Source organism: Schistocerca piceifrons, chromosome 7 (assembly GCF_021461385.2).
Source record: "Schistocerca piceifrons isolate TAMUIC-IGC-003096 chromosome 7, iqSchPice1.1, whole genome shotgun sequence".
NCBI lineage: Eukaryota > Metazoa > Arthropoda > Insecta > Orthoptera > Acrididae > Schistocerca > Schistocerca piceifrons.
Genome location: NC_060144.1, coordinates 536,093,754 through 536,112,395, shown reverse-complemented (window position 1 = coordinate 536,112,395; position 18,642 = coordinate 536,093,754). Strand labels below are relative to the sequence as shown.

Genomic DNA, 18,642 nt, shown 5'->3' with positions numbered 1-18,642 from the left:
GTTAATGGTCTAAGATGATCGCACCACGATCGAAACAGGTTAACATACAAATAAATTTTAACAAATTACATGCGGTCGTCGAATGTATGACGCCTTTATTCGACTGTTTGCCAGTTAAGAAGTTACAAAATTTCTGTTAACCTCTGTTGCCTGTCAAACAATTTGTGCATTCGCACATGTCTTTCCTTGTCTAAGCGCAATTTCCCTCATGATTCTGGCTAATAGGAGACCTATGCACGTGCTCAGTGTCCAAGTATGGGCCACAAAACTGTTTTGTATACAATTTATTTGAAGGCTAACTACAGTTTTCCAATATACTACGAAATAATCGTACACTTTACTTCACCGTGCAAACAACTGAGCGTTTATTGTAGCTCCATTTCATTTCTCTCTGGATCATACCACTCACTAACTTTAATGAAATTATTGACTCCAGTTCTAGCTCATTAATTAGGTCGTCAAAAGATGCCATGATTAGTGTACCTGAAAGGAAACAACTTTTCAGTTGTCAACATCTGTAACTAGTTTTCAGTCTTTGAACCAGGCTCATATTTTATCGGAATCCAACGTGGCTGACACATGGTACCGAGGAGGGCAGGATTGGGTTACGATTTTGGATGGGACCGTAATCAATTGCTGTTGTTTAGTTTATTTTTCAATCACGTACACTTTATTTGGAAACATCAAAAAATAAAAGGTGACAATAAATTAAGAAGAGTTCCACGGATGAAGGCCTTAATGACAACAAATTCAAAACTATTTATCGGCTGAAGGCCCCAACAGTGATAATTTAAAACTGTTTCACGCCTGAAGGACTGAATAGCAGTCTTAAGAACCAGTTAAACTACTTCAAACTGCAACTACAGATATTAAATTATTTTTAAAAGAACAATCATGAAAGTCTCACTGCTAGAATACAATTCTCTAATTAAAAATTTAAGACAAGTAACACTCACAGCTGAAGGCCTTAATGACAACAAACTGAAACTATTTCACGGCTGAAGGCCCCAATATTAATAATTTAAAACTGTTCCACGGCTGAAGGAATCAATACAAATCTTTTATGAGCCAGTTAAACATCTTCGAATTGAAATTAAAGTTTTTTTCAAACAGTCATCAAATCTGACCAAACCAAGGAGAGGGTGGGGGGGCAAAATATGCTTAAATGATCGACCTAGGGAAGACTCTCAAAACTTTGCTAGCGATGAGACTGGCAGCCAAGAGTTGCATTCACTTCACGAGATGATAACTCTGACTAGTAGCAGTTTAAACGCATGACCAATAATCATTTGCCGAATCTACCTAACATCCGATGACCAATACAAAGCTGTAACTGGCGGTCAGCACTGCTTCTTCAGACTCCGGTGTGTAGAGCATACGGAAGCAGAAAGGAACCACTACTATCATAGTAGGAAAAAAAAACACACCACCCGGCCCTCAAACCAAGGAAGCTGTCGAACTACACGCAGGACAGCAGTGGCAAGGCGGGGAAAAGTACACAGCCGTAACATACAGTAAGCTTCAGGGCAGGTAACTGGAGCGATAGCGGTCACTACGCAGGAAAAATACGACTGGTTGAACTTCACAAATAATAACATATACACTCCTGGAAATTGAAATAAGAACACCGTGAATTCATTGTCCCAGGAAGGGGAAACTTTATTGACACATTCCTGGGGTCAGATACATCACATGATCACACTGACAGAACCACAGACACATAGGCAACAGAGCATGCACAATGTCGGCACTAGTACAGTGTATATCCACCTTTCGCAGCAATGCAGGCTGCTATTCTCCCATGGAGACGATCGTACAGATGCTGGATGTAGTCCTGTGGAACGGCTTGCCATGCCATTTCCACCTGGCGCCTCAGTTGGACCAGCGTTCGTGCTGGACGTGCAGACCGCGTGAGACGACGCTTCATCCAGTCCCAAACATGCTCAATGGGGGACAGATCTGGAGATCTTGCTGGCCAGGGTAGTTGACTTACACCTTCTAGAGCACATTGGGTGGCACGGGATACATGCGGACGTGCATTGTCCTGTTGGAACAGCAAGTTCCCTTGCCGGTCTAGGAATGGTAGAACGATGGGTTCGATGACGGTTTGGATGTACCGTGCACTATTCAGTGTCCCCTCGACGATCACCAGTGGTGTACGGCCAGTGTAGGAGATCGCTCCCCACACCATGATGCCGGGTGTTGGCCCTGTGTGCCTCGGTCGTATGCAGTCCTGATTGTGGCGCTCACCTGCACGGCGCCAAACACGCATACGACCATCATTGGCACCAAGGCAGAAGCGACTCTCATCGCTGAAGACGACACGTCTCCATTCGTCCCTCCATTCACGCCTGTCGCGACACCACAGGAGGCGGGCTGCACGATGTTGGGGCGTGAGCGGAAGACGGCCTAACGGTGTGCGGGACCGTAGCCCAGCTTCATGGAGACGGTTGCGAATGGTCCTCGCCGATACCCCAGGAGCAACAGTGTCCCTAATTTGCTGGGAAGTGGCGGTGCGGTCCCCTACGGCACTGTGTAGGATCCTACGGTCTTGGCGTGCATCCGTGCGTCGCTGCGGTCCGGTCCCTGGTCGACGGTCACGTGCACCTTCCGCCGACCACTGGCGACAGCATCGATGTACTGTGGAGACCTCACGCCCCACGTGTTGAGCAATTCGGCGGTACGTCCACCCGGCCTCCCGCATGCCCACTATACGCCCTCGCTCAAAGTCCGTCAACTGCACATACGGTTCACGTCCACGCTGTCGCGGCATGCTACCAGTGTTAAAGACTGCGATGGAGCTCCGTATGCCACGGCAAACTGGCTGACACTGACGGCGGCGGTGCACAAATGCTGCGCAGCTAGCGCCATTCGACGGCCAACACCGCGGTTCCTGGTGTGTCCGCTGTGCCGTGCGTGTGATCATTGCTTGTACAGCCCTCTCGCAGTGTCCGGAGCAAGTATGGTGGGTCTGACACACCGGTGTCAATGTGTTCTTTTTTCCATTTCCAGGAGTGTAGAATCCAACAATGTATAATAAGAAGTGGAGGAAGGCTAATTAGGTTCGCCTTCCCCAAACGCTCCACTCGCTGATCTTCGTCTCGGTGACACTGCGAGCAGCAACACGCAAGCAAATGGCGAGATCTCACAATGTGGAAGTTTCACTACTCGAATTAAGGTCCACTCAACTTCCTGGGTCCGGGTGACAACGAGGTTGTACCCCTCGTGACTACAGCAGGGCATTTGTGCCACCAGTGGTCCTGGCTGCACAGACCTGGCTGCTCGTCCGTTCCCAACCGGAGACTCACACCACACGGAAACACAACAACGTCGCCCCAAAGATAATACCCCCGTTACTAGATACTGATAACCACCGCTCCTGTCACTAGCGGATAGACAACGCTTGCAAACGGAGTGGTGCCAATGAACACAAAAAGAAGACGGCAACAGTACCTATACCAACTAAACAATGCCAACCTAGAAATGGCACCAACGCGAGCCGCTGCACGGCTCAACCTCCCACTCTCAAATACAAAGCCGGGGGCAACCCAACTAGCGGTCTAGCCAGACTTCATTTGATTAAGATGGATCCGGTATTGCTCACTGGTACAGTTGTCAAACGGAAGATTGACTGAGCCTAAATTAATCATAATTGTACACGGAACCAGAAAACGGGGAGTAAACTTACCAAGGTTGCAAACACGCACCTCCCTCCTGGGAAAATTACGGACATACCGTACACCTGATCTCCCAGCTTATCTCTGAAGGCTTGTTGATTACAGTTATAACGATCAGCTTGTCTGTTGTGGGCCCTGAGAATATTGCGCCTAACGCGATTTCAGTTTTCTTTGACGACCTGAGGGATAATGTCCGCAGGATCTAGATCTTGAATCCCCAATAAGTTCGAAAGAGGGGAATTAACAGGATAAGCAAAGATCAGGGAAACCGGGGTAGCCTTCAAAGCCACATGGCTGGCGGTATTGAAGTCTACGCTAGAATCCCACTTACTGGGAGACTTCCGATGAAAGATAATCAGTGTAGATTTAAGGTTACGATTGATCCTTTCCGTGAAGGAGAGCTGCGGATAATACGGAGTGATAGTCACGTGCTTCACACCGCTTTGAAAACAGATGACCTTGAAGGGGACCGAAAGAAAGGCCGGCGCGTTATCACTAACGATTTGCGTAAGGGGTCAAAAAACACTAAATACGTTAGTTAAATGCGCAATGGTGGTAGCGGCGTCACATTACGACTCGAAAAAGGCCACGTAAACCTCGAAAACGCATCAATAATAACTAATACGTACCGATGGCCTCCTTTGGTGCGAGGTAAGGGCCCCACATAATCAATATAGAGCTTGTCCAAGGGGTAGGATTCGCGCTCAGAACTCAGGAAGCCCTGCTGAAGAGCGTTCTTCGGTTTGGCCACATGACACAACTGACACGGAGAAACCACCTCTGTAACCTCTTGGTCCATAGCCGGCCAAGTCAAATGCTCCTTAATCTTCTGAGAGGTCTTATAGGTTCCTAAATGCCGCCAATCAAAGAGTTGTTAAAGTAATGAAAAACCGGGCGCACTAGGGTGGCTGGTAGACAGATCTTAATCTCCCTGACACGCCCCACCCCTTTACACAAAATGCCTTTGCCGATAACATATTCATCCAAACGTTCTCCGGCCAAAACCCGTTTCTTAACCTGCCCCCAAGTGGGGTCCTTATCGTGATGGTCGGCAATGTCACTAAACAAATGAGGAATACCGCCTAACACGACACAACTGAGATTGCCCTCATCAGTTTCTTGGGCGCCCTAGCTAGATGGATGTTCCGTAAACATACGTCTGAGGACGTCCGCGAGCACTTTCTCAGTGCCCCTGATGTGCTTAACCTCGAACTGAAACGCAGAAATGCGTACCGCCCATCTCCGATACGGCCTGTTTTGCGCGGTCTAGCTAGCACCTAGCTTAAGGCTTGATTGTCAGGCTCTAGCTGAAATACTCTATGTTCGAGATAAAACAGGTACTTCTCCAGCGCGAACAAGACGGCCAGTGCCTCACATTCGTAAACAGAATATGTGACCTGGGCGCTGGTTAACAAACGAGACGCATATGCTAATGGCTGCCTTTGACACTCGAGCTCCTGAAGGAGATGCGTTGGTTTGGACAGTAAATTTCTTATTAAAATCAGGCACTCCGAGTACCTTAAGACTGGCTATAGCTGCCTTAATGTGGTCAAAAGCGGCCTCTTGGGCAGGTCCCCATTCAAAACACACCCCCTGTTCATTTAAAGGAGCCGCCAGCTGAGCCAAATTAGGGACAAAACGCCTAAAATAATTCGCCATGCATATAAAGCTGGCAATCCGTCGTTTATCAGTAGGCGGCGGCAGAGCTCTCATTGTCATAGTCCGCTCCTGATCAATGTGAATGCTCTCACTTGATACTAGATGACCTAAGAAGGATACCTGCTACCTGGCTAATGTCACCTTACTGGGTTTAACAGTCAAATCGGCCCCCTGCAACCTGGCAAAAACTTGTTAGATAAGTTCCAAATGCTCTTGAAACGAACGACTATAAATTACCAAATCGTGCAGATAATTATAAACACAGACTAACCTCAAGTCTCCAAGAATATTACCCAGCAAACGAGTAAGGGCGGCTGCGCCAGTAGCCAAACCAAAGGGGACCCTGTTAAACTCAGATTCCAATCAGTACAAAATGCCATAACGTGTTTATATTCTTCGGCTAAGGGAATCTGATAATAGCCCTGATTCAGATCGAGCACAGTGAACCAATTAGCCCCGGAAAACTAAGTAAAAGAGTTACGAAGATAGGTGAAGGAACTTCTAGGATAACCTTCGTATTTAGGCGACGGTAGTCAACAACAGGCCGAAAATCCCTCCCCTGATACTTAGAGACGAGGAATATAGGGGAGGCATAAGCAGATGTAGAAGGCCTAATAACTCCTTGCTCAAGCTTTTTAGAGATCTTTCCCCTTAGTATCTTCATCTTAGGCGGTGAGAGACGATATGCGGACTGCCTGACGGGAATATGGACAGATAGACGAATATGATAGTCAAGAACATTAGTAACTCCCAGTCTATCACAGAGAAGCTCTGGGAAGCTCTCCAACAAACTCTTTAGTTCAGAGGCCTGCTAGGAAGAAAGATGGGTGAGATCAAATTCACTAACCTTAGTATCAACAGCCAGCATTCCCGCATCTCGAAGCACCTTACGTTTAGCACATTCACAGAACCCAAATTTCTGAGTTGAAGCGAACTTAAAGAAAAAGGTGTACCCGGAATAAGCCAAGACAAGACCAGTTTTACCGATAAAATCCACACCCCAAAATCAAATCGAACGGCAGCTTCTTAGCCAACGCCAAAGACAAGGACCATGACAAATCGCCAACCGAGATGCTGCCTCGGACCTAACGATGTAGAGGCAACACATGCCCGTTGGCAACCCGACATGTCTGCACCGGAAATTGGACCGACCTAAGCCTCGCAAGATGACCAAATTCAAGGAAACATTCCAAACTCAACACTGAAAAGGAGCTACCGGAATCCAAAAGGGTACAAATAGGTTCGCCACCTACTCGAGAACAAATATAAGGCAGAGGAGGTGATGATCGAGCAGCGACATGGGCACACCAGGGTTTAAAGGCTAGATCCCGGTGTCGCTGCCAAGCCAGGCGTCTTTTATCGACTCTGGGTGTCCGCGGCTGAACGCAAGTACGAACTAAATCCCCTGTCCGACCGCACCTAAAACAACGACGCAATTCCATTTTAGCAGACTCAGCTCATGTAGATAACCGGAATTCTGCTCGACAACGCCCGCGGACTGAACTTTAACTTCACGGCATCTATCGTTCTAGAGCGTCAACGCCTCCCAAGTGGAGGGACGACCACGAAAAACAAAGTGTGACTTATCCGCGTCTTGTATCCCCCTCAGGACAATAGAAACTAACTCTTTTTCGGGCAACTCAACTAACAAGGTCAAACAGGTCGTCTTGACCCTTTCCACGTACTGATGTAACTCCTCTTTATCTTGTTGCATCTGCCAAATATATCTACACTCGAGTTGCTTGCGCACTCCCATGGTCAACCTCTCGCTAATTACAAGCTTCCTCAACTGCTGCAAGGAAAACCCTTCTGCCATTGCTATGGATACCAGGGTCCTCAATTTGCCTCTAGTTCAAGGATACAATAGCGACAAAGCTAGTTAATGCGAAACACCAAACGCATCAGCATGTTGCTCGAGCCGGCCGGTGTGGACGAGCGGTTCTAGGCCCTTCAGTCTGGAACCACGTGACCGCTACGGTCGCAGGTTCGAGTCCTGCCTCGGGCATGGATGTGTGTGATGTCCTTAGGTTAATTAGGTTTAAGAAGTTCTAAGTTCTAGGGGACTGATGACCTCAGATGTTAAGTCCCATAGTGTTCAGAGCCATTTGAACCATTTGAACCATGTTGCTCGAAGTGAACCAACAACCATAACAACCTTTCAATTTGCTCGAGTCGGTCGACAACTAATTCCGTGATGTCTCGAAACACATGCACGAGGGCATTAGGCAGCTTAGCAAACGCCCCACTTAACCTCTCGGGAGACATAAGGGCGTTATTGCCGGGCTCGCTACCGCACCGCCGGGACGTTAACAAATCCTTCTCCCAGGTCCTCCCATCAAGGTCTAAGCACGTGACCTTAAGCTGAAATTTACTAACCAAGGACCCTAATTCAGCTGTTGATTCCTTATCACGATACTCTAACTTTAATCGCCTTAAATCAGATATCCGGGTGCTCAAGTGTATCAACTGCGCCCGCTCTCTGTCTAACTGACTGCCACTAGGTAAGTGCCCTCTAAGAAACCGATATTATCCTCAAGACTACTAACGGTTTTAAACAAGAACTCAATGGCTGCCTTTGTCTCACCCACAACCTCCGGCGTTACGTCAACCGGCTGAAGCACGGTAGCACGTAATCGGGCTGCTAAGTCCGGAACACTAAACTCAATAGCTGGCGTCTTATTGCCAGCTCATAAATAAGTTGGTCCTTCCCCAACAGGCCGATGCCGGGGCTCTGCCTGACCGCCATTACAATTGGTCACCTGAAACATAACACAACACCAAACACAAATGCCGTATAACACTGGCAGAGTTACAGTTCAAACCAACAGCAACTTGAATGGCAACATTACAATCGTAACCACGCTCTGCTACCAGTTGTGACCTGGTACCAGGATTGGGTTACGATTGTGGACGTGGCCGTGATCAATTGCTGTTGGTTAGTTTACTTTTCACTCACGTACACTTTATTTGGAAACAACAACAAATAAAAGGTGACAATAAATTAAGAAGTGTTCCACGGCTGAAGGCCTTAATGACAACAAATTCAAAACTATTTCTAGACTGAAGGCCAAAATAATGATAATTTGAAACTGTTTCACGGCTTAAGGCCGGAACAGCAATCTTTTAAGAACCAGTTATCTTCTTCAGCTTGCAATTAAAGTAACTAAAATATTTTTAAAAAAAAAGTTACCAAAATGTCACTGCTAGAATACAATTGTCTAATTAAAATTTTAAGACAAGTAACACTCACAGATGAAGGCCTTAATGACAACAAATTCAAACTGTTTCTCGGCTGAACGCCCCAATAGTAATATCTTAAAAACTGTTTGACGGCTGAAGGCCTGAATAGCAATCTTTTAAATAGCAGTTAAGTTCTTCAAGTTGCAATTACAGTTATTAAAATATTTTAAAAGAAGAATCATGAAAGTCTCACTGCTAGAATACAATTCGGTAATTAAAATTTTGTCCGCAGCTCGTGGCCGTGCGGTAGCGTTCTCGCTTCCCGCGCCCGGGTTCCCAGGTTCGATTCCGGGCGAGGTCAGGGATTTTCTCTTCCTCCTGATGACTGATTATTGTGTAATGTCCTTAGCTTAGTTAGGTTTAAGTAGTTGCAATTTCTAGGGGACTGATGACCATAGATGTTAAGTCCCATATTAAAAAAAAAATAATAAAATTTTAAGACAAGTAACACCTCACAGCTGAAGGCCTTAATGAGAAAAAATTCAAGCTATTTCTCGGATGAAGGCTGCAATAGTAATAATTTAAAAACTGCTTTACGGTTGAAGGCCTGAACAGCAAACCTTTAAGAACTAGTGAAACATCTTCAAATTGAAATTAAAGTCATCAAATTTTTTTAAAGACAATCATCAAATATCTAACCAAACCAAGGAGGGGGGGCAGACGTTGCTCCAAGGATTGACCTGGGAAAGTCCCTCAAAACTTTGCAAGCGATGAGACAGGCAGCCAAGAGCTGCAATCACGTCACGAGATCGTAACTCAGACTATTGGCAGTTTAAACGCATGACCAATAATCATTTGCCGAATCTACCTAACGTCCGATGACCAATACAACGATGGAATAACACATCCAAGCAGGAACCGGTGGTCAGCAATACATCTTCAGACTCCGGTGTTTAGAGCATCCAGAAGCTGAAAGGACCACTATTATCATAGTGGGAAAAAAACACACCACCCGGACCACAAATCAAGGAAGCTGTCGAACTACACTCCTTACCGGACAGCAGAGGCAAGATGAGGAAAAGTGCACTGCTGTAACATACTCTAAGCTCCAGGGCAGGTAACTGGGGCGTTAGCGGCCACTAGGCAGGAAAAATACCACTGCTTGAAATTCATAAATAATAACATATAGAATGCAACAATTAATAATAAGAAGTGGAGGAAGGCTAACTAGGTTCGCCTTTCCCCAAACGTTCCACTCGCTGATCTTCGTCTCGGTGACACTGCGAGCAGCAACACGCAATTAAATGACGTGATCTCACAATGGTGGAGGTTTCACTACTTGAATTAAGGTCCACTCAATTTCCTGGATCCGTCTGACAACGAGGTTATACCCCTCGCGACTTATACTTCTTCCTAACTCACTACCGTATGACAGAAACAACAGCAACCCCATCACGCTCCCATGAAGATACATACGCTCCACGTTTGTAGATGAACCCCCATCTTCGGCAACGTTTTGCCCAGCTCATCAGGAAATTTTTAATACAGTCGCATCCTATGGAAATGTATTTGCTATGGTAGGTTTAGATCTGTGAATCAAATGCTTAGGCCGGCCGGAGTGGCCGAGCGGTTAAAGGCGCTACAGTCTGGAACCGCACGACCGCTACGGTAGCAGGTTCGAATCCTGCCTGGGGCATGGATGTGATTACCACTGAAATTTCGAAAGAGCACTTTGCGGGGAGAGTCGGGCAACATAGTACTTCCCCCCTGCACACTTGAGGAGAAAATTCTGACGATTCGACTGACGAAAGGTGTTATTAACGTAGATCGTGAAATAACGCACCCGTGGTGGCCGGCCGCTGTGGGCGAGCGGTTCTAGGCGCTTCAGCCCTTAGGTTAGTTAGGTTTAAGTAGTTCTAAGTTCTAGGGGACTTATGACCACAGCAGTTGAGTCCCATAGTGCTCAGACCCATTTGAACCAATCTAATGCTTCTCAAAAGTCTACAGATATCGACTCAACCCGGTTACTTGTAACCTTGGTTTTGAGGATATCTTGCGATACGTATGCAGTTTAACATTCGCAAGTTCAACTCTCCTCTTTATCTCTCTCCTAGTAATGCAAGTCTAACAGCGTAGCAGCAGGGCCTGCGTGGAGCTTATATACCGAGGCGAGAAAAGACATTTCATAAATATATATACAGAGTGGTCCATTGATCGTGACCGGGCCAAATTTCTCACGAAATAAGCATCAAAGGAAGAAACTAAAAAGAATGAAACTCGTCTAGCTTGAAGGGGGAAACCAGATGGCGCTATCGCTGGCCCGCTAGATGACGCTGCCATAGGTCAAACGGATATCAACAGCGTTCTTTTTAAACAGGAATACCTATTTTTTATTACATATTCGTGTAGTACGTACAGAAATATGAATGTTTTAATTGGACCACTTTTTTCGCTTTGTGATAGGTGGCGCTGTAATAGTCACAAACGTATAAGTACGTGGTATCACGTAACATTCCGCCAGCGCGGACGGTATTTGCTTCGTGATACATTACCCGTGTTAAAATGGACCGTTTACCAATCGCGGGAAAGGTCTATATCGTGTTGATGTATGGCTATTGCGATCAAAATGGCCAACGGGCATGTGCTATGTATGCTGCTCGGTGTCCTGGACGACATCATCCAAGTGTCTGGACCGTTCGCCTGATAGTTAATTTATTTAAGGAAAAAGGAAGTGTTCAGCTACACGTGAAACGTCAACCCCGACCTGCAACAAATGATGATGACCAAGTAGGTGTTTTACCTGCTGTCGCGGCTAATCCGCACATCAGTAGCACACAAATTGCATGAGAATCGGGAAACTCAAATACACCGGTGTTGAGAATGCCACATGACCATCGATTGCACCCATACCATATTTCTATGCACCAGGAACTGCATGGCGCCGACTTTGAACATCGTGTACACTTCTGCCACCGGGCACAAGAGAAATTACAGGACGATGACAGATTATTTGCACGCGTTCTATTTAACGACGAAGCGTCATTCACCAACAGCGGTAACTCAATACGGCATAATATGTACTCCTGGGCAACGGAAAATCCACGATGGCTGCAACGAGTGGAACATCAGCGACCTTGCAGGGTTAATGTGTGGTGCGGCATTACGGGATGAAGGATAATTGGCCCCCATTTTATAGATGACAATCTAAATGGTGCAATTTATTCTGATTTCCTACGTAATGTTCTACTGATGTTACTACAAGATGTTTCACTGCATGACAGAATGGCGATGTACTTCCAACATGATGGATGTCCGGCACATATGATGCTTGCGGTTGAAGCGGTATCGAATAGCATATTTAATGACAGATGGACGGGTCGTCGAAACACCATACCATGGCCCGCACGTTCACCGGATCTGACGTCCCCGGATTTCTTTCTGTGGGGAAAGTTGAAGGATATTTGCTATCGTGATCCACCGACAACGCCTGATAACATGTGTCAGCGCATTGTCAATGCATGTGCGAACATTACGGAAGGCGAACTACTCGCTGTTGAGAGGAATGTCGTTACACGTATTGCCAAATGCATTGAGGTTGACGGTCATCATTTTTAGCATTTATTGCATTAATGTGGTATTTACAGGTAATCACGCTGTAACAGCATGCTTCTCACAGATGATAAGTTCACAAAGCTACATGTATCACATTGAAACAACCGAAATAAAATGTACAAACGTACCTACGTTCTGTATTTTAATTTAAGAAACCTACCTGTTACCAACTGTTCGTCTAAAATAGTGAGCCATATGTTTGTGACTGTAACAGCGCCATCCATCACCAAGCGAAAAAAGTGGTCCAACTAAAACATATTTCTTTACATACTACACGAATATATAATTAAAAATCGTGGTTCCTATTTAAAATCGCAGTTGATATCCGTTTGACCTATGACAGCGCCATCTGGCGGGCCAGCCATAGCGCCATCTGGTTTCCCCCTTCAATATAGACGAGTTTCTTTGTTTGTAGTTTTTTCGTTTGACGCTTATTTCGTGAGATATTTGGCCCGGTCACGATCAATGGACCACCCTGTATATATTATCACATGCACTAATGTATGTTATTCCTTAGCTCTGTTGTCGTTAGTTCAACAAGTGGAGGACAAAATAAGAAATTATTCAGTTCTTACATTCTGATAACTACATTTGTTGAGTTACTCCATCGCATTTCCAGAGGCAGGTAATTTGTAAGAAGAGGTCACGATAATCCGTCAGTGGGACGACTGTGATTTATTTCTGTTCCAGGTAGAATATTATTTTTTTATCTATTCCAGGAAAGAACAAGCACACATGTAAATATTTGTAGTATGTTTTAAAATATAAGAATCATATCGAGATCTTTTTAATAATATTGATGAATAAATATAGTTACACTACTGGCCATTAAAATGATAAACGGGTATTCATCGGACAAATATATTATACTAAAACTGACATGTGATTACATTTTCACGCAATGTGGGTGCATAGATCCTGAGAAATCAGTACCCAGAACAACCACCTCTGGCCGTAATAACGGCCTTAACACGCCTGGGCATTGAGTCAAACAGAGCTTGGATGGCGTGTACAGGTACAGCTGCCCATGCAGTTTAACACGATACCACAGTTCATCAAGAGTAGTGACCGGCATATTGTGACGAGCCAGTTGCTCGGCCATCATTGACCAGACGTTCTCAATTGGTGAGAGATCTGGAGATCGTGCTGGCCAGGGCAGCAGTCGAACATTTTCTGTATCCAGAAAGGCCCGTACAGGATCTGCAACATGCGATCGTGCATTATGCTACTGAAATGCAGGGTTTCGCAGGGATCGAATGAAGGGTAGAGCCGCGAGACGTAACACATCTGAAATGTAGCGTCCACTGTTCAAAGTGGTTGCTGTCAATGCGAACAAGAGGTGACCGAGACGTGTAACAAGTGGCACCCCATACCATCTCGCCGGGTGATACGACAGTATGGCGATAACGAATACATGCTTCCAAAGTGCGTTCACCGCGATGTCGCCAAACACGGATGCGACCATCATGATGCTGTAAACAGAACCTGAATTCATCCGAAAAAATGACGTTTTGCCATTCGTGCACCCAGGTTCGTCGTTGAGTACACTATTGCAGGCGGTCCTGATGTCATGCAGTGCCAAGGGTAACCACAGCCGTGGTCTCCGAGCTGATAGTCCATGCTGCTGCAAACGTCGTCGAACGGTTCGTGCAGATGGTTGTTGTCTTGCAAACGTCCCCATCTGTTGACTCAGATATCGAGACGTGGCTGCACGATCCGTTACAGCCATGCGGATAAGATGCCTGTCATCTCGACTGCTAGTGATACAAGTCCGTTGGGATCCAGAACGGCGTTCCGTAGTACCCACCTGAACCCACCGATTCCTTATTCTGCTAACAGTCATTGGATCTCGACCAACGCGAGCAGCAATATCACGATACGATAAACCGCAATCGCGATAGGCTACAATCCGACCTTTATCAAAGTCGGAAACGTGATGGTACGCATTTCTCCTCCTTACACGAGGCATCACAACAACGTTTCACCAGGCAACGCCGGTCAACTGCTGTTTGTGTATGAGAAATCGGTTGGAAACTTTCCTCATGTCAGCACATTGTAGGTGTCGCCACCGGCGCCATACATGTGTGAATGGTCTGAAAAGCTGATCATTTGCATATCGCAGCTTCTTCTTCCTGTCGGTTAAATTTCGGGTCTGTAGCACGTCATCTTCGTGGTGTAGCAATTTTATGGCCAGTAGTGTATAAATGTCATAACGTGATCGTTTGAATAATACTCATGAATAAATGTAGTTATTTATACTATGAAACGAAAAAAATGATTTTTATATTTACATCTCAGATTTCAAAAACGTTCTGGTAGCAGACGCCGAGGCGTGCGGACGTGCCAGCAGCGGTAGCAATGGCAGCATTTGCCTGAAACACAGTAATTTGGTTCAGTTTCTGTTTTCTTTTTCTCTTCACGTGCTTATGCAAAGGAGTGAACTGTACCTCTGTATATTACTGTGTAGACCAGTGGTTAGCAAATTACTGTCTTTGTTTTTGCGTGCATATCCTTGTGCAAGGCGGCTTCCTAGTGGAACTTTCCCGCCTCGTCACACGTCACGCAACTCAATTTGAATCAGGGACCGTGGACTACAGGGCTACCGCAGTCACTGTCCCGGCAGACGCCGAGCCTTGCGGACGCGCCAGCAGCAGCAGCAGCAGCAGAATTTGCCTGATACACAGTAATGTAATTCAGTTTCTGTCTTTTTTTCACATGTTTCTGCAAAGGAGTGATCTGTACCTGCGATTTTACTGCGTAGCCTACGGTTTAGCAAATTAGGCGGCTTCCTAGTGTAATTACCGCCACGAAACACCACTAAGTTTAAATCTCGTGCTGGTACACAGCATCTAGTTTAGAAGAGTGCATTCTAGTTTGCATACTTATCTCGTGCAGTAGCTTTCGGGTAAGCAGAGTTTCTAGTAACAGACAACTGTAAATACACCCACTTCAGTAGAGAAATTTATTTCTGGTTAGGAGTTTGCTGTCTCAGGGCGTAGTGAGAAATCTGCAGAGCAAGTTTTAGTGTTGCTTTATTTTCCTTGTTATATTGTGTGTACATTCCAAACTCAGTACCGTCATTTGAGACCTTGTATCTATCTTTAGACACCACGAGATGGTTAGGAACTGTACTTGTTGTGAGTAGACACAAGGAGAATTGGCTGCTGTTCGTAAACAGCTGCAACCAGCGTCGGCTACCGTCGACATGCTTCTGGCTGATGTCCAGAGTTGTGACGGCATCGGGGCTTTGGATACGATACCTGGTGCCTTTGGAATCCCCTGGTGACCCAGATGTCGCTGCATCTTCTGATTCGCAACATGTGACCGGTCCGTCTTCACAAGAACAGACCACAGTCTTCCACTCGAGAGTGGATGGCAGACTGTGATGGGTTCGTGTGTCACTGAAACGAAGGCGAAAGAGGGAGCAGATCACTCGGCTGGCTCCCTAGTCTTCGCAACAGATACCCAGGGTTGACGATAATCCTGAACCAGCACGAGACGCCTCTCCTGTTGGGCCAGCAGCCGATTTTCCTGCACAGTACGAACAAGTTCAGAGGGTGGGCGTGCTTGTCTCTGAGGCTCCAATCTTAGACGGGTGATGGAGCCCCCCCAGGGAAATAGCAGGCGAAAAAGAACACCAGCGGGCACTGGGTATGTTTGCCACGGTGTCTCGTCCCTGATGTGGAAGAGTCGTTGCCGGCACCTATCGAGCGCACTGGGTGCATACGTTGCCTGGCGCTTGGGTTCTGAGCCGTTCTCGGTTCCTTTCGGCGGGTGGCTGATTTGGTGAAGGCAACTAGCACCACACGCTGGGTGCAGACCAAGCTCTTTATTTGCAGCATCGTTCTCAGAGTTGATCGCGGTCCTCTGGTTTGGAGCAGAGTGGAAGGTCTAAACTAGACGCTCAGACGACTCTGCGACGGTGTCGGATGCGAATTTCTCTATCTCCGCTATCGGGTACAGAATTTCAAGGTTCCCCTTAGTAAGTCAGGCACGCACTACACGCAGGAAGCGGTTACTAGAACAGCGGAGTAGGTGTGGCGTGCACGAGGGCTTTTTTAGGTTAGGGAAACCCTCCCTTGGGCTCAAAAAGGATTTGTCTGAAGAATTATCCACAATGCCCTCAGAGAACGTTCGTCGTCGCAGATCAGAGATAGAAAAGATTTATGTGACTTTTTTAGTAAATTGCAAGAACATCCAAGGAAAGGTCCCGGGGTTAATAGCCCTCACTGAATGTTATAAAGCACATATAGTATTAGGAACATAAAGTTGGTTGAAACCGGACGTTAATGACAACGAAACCGTAAGTTCAGATTGGACTATTTATCGTGAGGACAGGTTAGTCGCCAATGGTGGCGGCGTGTTCATTGCAGTGATGAATTCGACAAAATCTATGGAGGTTATCACGGATTTCGATTACGAATTAATCAGGGTGGAGTTAAGTATTAAACATCAGTCAAAAATAGTAATCAAATGCTTTTATAGACCGGCTGGGCCAGGAGATCTAGTGGGAGAGCGCTTTAGACAGAACTTGCAGAATGTCATTAGTAATTTTCCTGATAATGCAGTTGTAATAGGGGTTGACTTCAACTTGCCAGACGTAGATTGGGAGTGTCATGGTATCAAAACTGCTGCCAGGAACAGGGATTCGTGTGACACTGATCTGGATGTCTTGTTCGAAAATTACTTTGAGCAGATAGTTAGAGAACCAACTTGTGAGGTTAACGTCTTAGACCTCCTGGCAACAAACATACCAGAACTTCTCGAATCCTTTAACGTACAGGACGTTATCAGTGATCGTAAGGCTGTGATAGCATATATGGCTGCTGGTGTGACAAAGAATGTTAAGAAGGAAGATATTTCTGCTTTGCAGGAATAACACTATACAAATTTCAGAGTACCTGAGCAGTCAGCATCAATTATTCGCTGATGAAGACAGACGAAAAAAAATTAATATGTTCCGAGTAAGGTCTTAAGGAATGGGAAAGACCCACCAGGGTATAATAGCCGTGATAGAAAACTGCTACGTAAACAAAGATAACTTCACCTGAGAATGAAGAGAAGTAAAAACCTAGCTGACAAACAAAAGCTGAACGAAACGAAAGGAGCGTAAGGACGGCAATGAGAGAAGCGTAAATGACTTTCAAAGTAAAACTTTGTCAACCGATCTTAGTAAATATCCTAAGTGGTTTTGGTCGCATGTAAAATCAGTAAGTGGGGCGCAATCATCTATTCATTCACTCAGCGACAACACTAGCATCGAAGCGGAAGATGCCAGAGGGAAAGCCGAAACACTGAATTAGGTCTTCCAAAACTGTTTCACCGCCAAAGATCGCAACACGGTCCCTCCTTACAATCGTCGTACGAACGTCGAAATGACGGCCATGGAGGTAACCGATAGCGGAATAGGAAAACAAGTGCAACTGCTTAGTAGTGGAAAGGCGTCAGGGCCAGACGAGGAACTTACAAGATTTTTCAATGGTTATGAGAAAGGATTTTCTCTCTTTCTAGCAGTAATTTATCGTAGGTCGCTTGAACAACGATGGGTAACTATTGACTACAAGAAAGCGCAGGTCATTCCTGTTTTTAAGAAGGGCCATTGGACTGATCCACACACTTATAGATCTATATCGTTGACGTCAATCTGTTGTATAATAATGGATCATATTTTATACTCAAGAATTTTATCATTCCTGAAGAAGCAAAGTCTCCACCATAAAAGTCAACATGGATTGCTCAAACAGAGATCCTGCGAAACTCAGCTTGCTCTGTACCTCCATGAGATCCACAGCGCCTTAGACAATGGCGCTCAGTTCGACACCGTTTTCCTTGACTTCAGGAAGGCATTTGACACCGTCCTGCACTGCCGTTTAGTGAAAGAAATACCAGTTTATCGAGTACTGCAGCAGATTTGACACTGGCTTCAAGACTTCATTGCAGGCAGAACTCAAAACGTCCCTCTTATCGAAACAAATTCGACAGATATAAAGGTAATTTCCGGTGAACCCCAAGGAAGTTGTAAGGGGTCCATAGGCCCTTACTATAGCTTTGCACTTGGCACAGGTCGATAGGACAAACAATCGATTGTTTCGCGTCTACCGCGTCGGCCTAACCTTGGATTGCAGTGTTGGATGCAGTGATGGATTAGCGTGTGACGATAATGGAAAATGAAGAAAGCCTGTGCTGAGATTAGCCGTAATTAGATATGTATGACGAAGGCAGTGCCTATCTCCTTTTTTTTCTTTTGAGAAGAATATACGTTCATAATTAGTAAACTGTGTGGTGTTCCTTATTACCAGACACTCAGTATTATAGTATTGAGCAGGACGAACTGGAAACTAACAACTTCGGTAGCAGTCAATTCCGACTGCCAGCCCCATTAGGTTCACGGTCATGTTAATAATAAATATTGGGCTGCTAATCGATCAGATCAGGTCGGGATAATAAACGGAGGTGTTACAAAGTGTGGTAGGACCGTTACCGTTTACAGTATACATATAAATGTAGAAAGTAT

The 18,642-nt window shown here is 45.7% G+C and overlaps 1 protein-coding gene across 1 annotated transcript in view; it reads left to right on the top strand.

Annotated features, from left to right (window-relative positions):
* Positions 1–14,755: 14,755 nt before the first annotated feature.
* Positions 14,756–18,642, top strand: part of LOC124805291 — a 159,573-nt gene continuing 155,686 nt past the window's right edge. The window contains exon 1 of the mRNA XM_047265802.1: positions 14,756–14,816. The gene's annotated coding sequence lies outside the window, so the exon portion shown is untranslated. The remainder of the gene's footprint in view (positions 14,817–18,642) is intronic.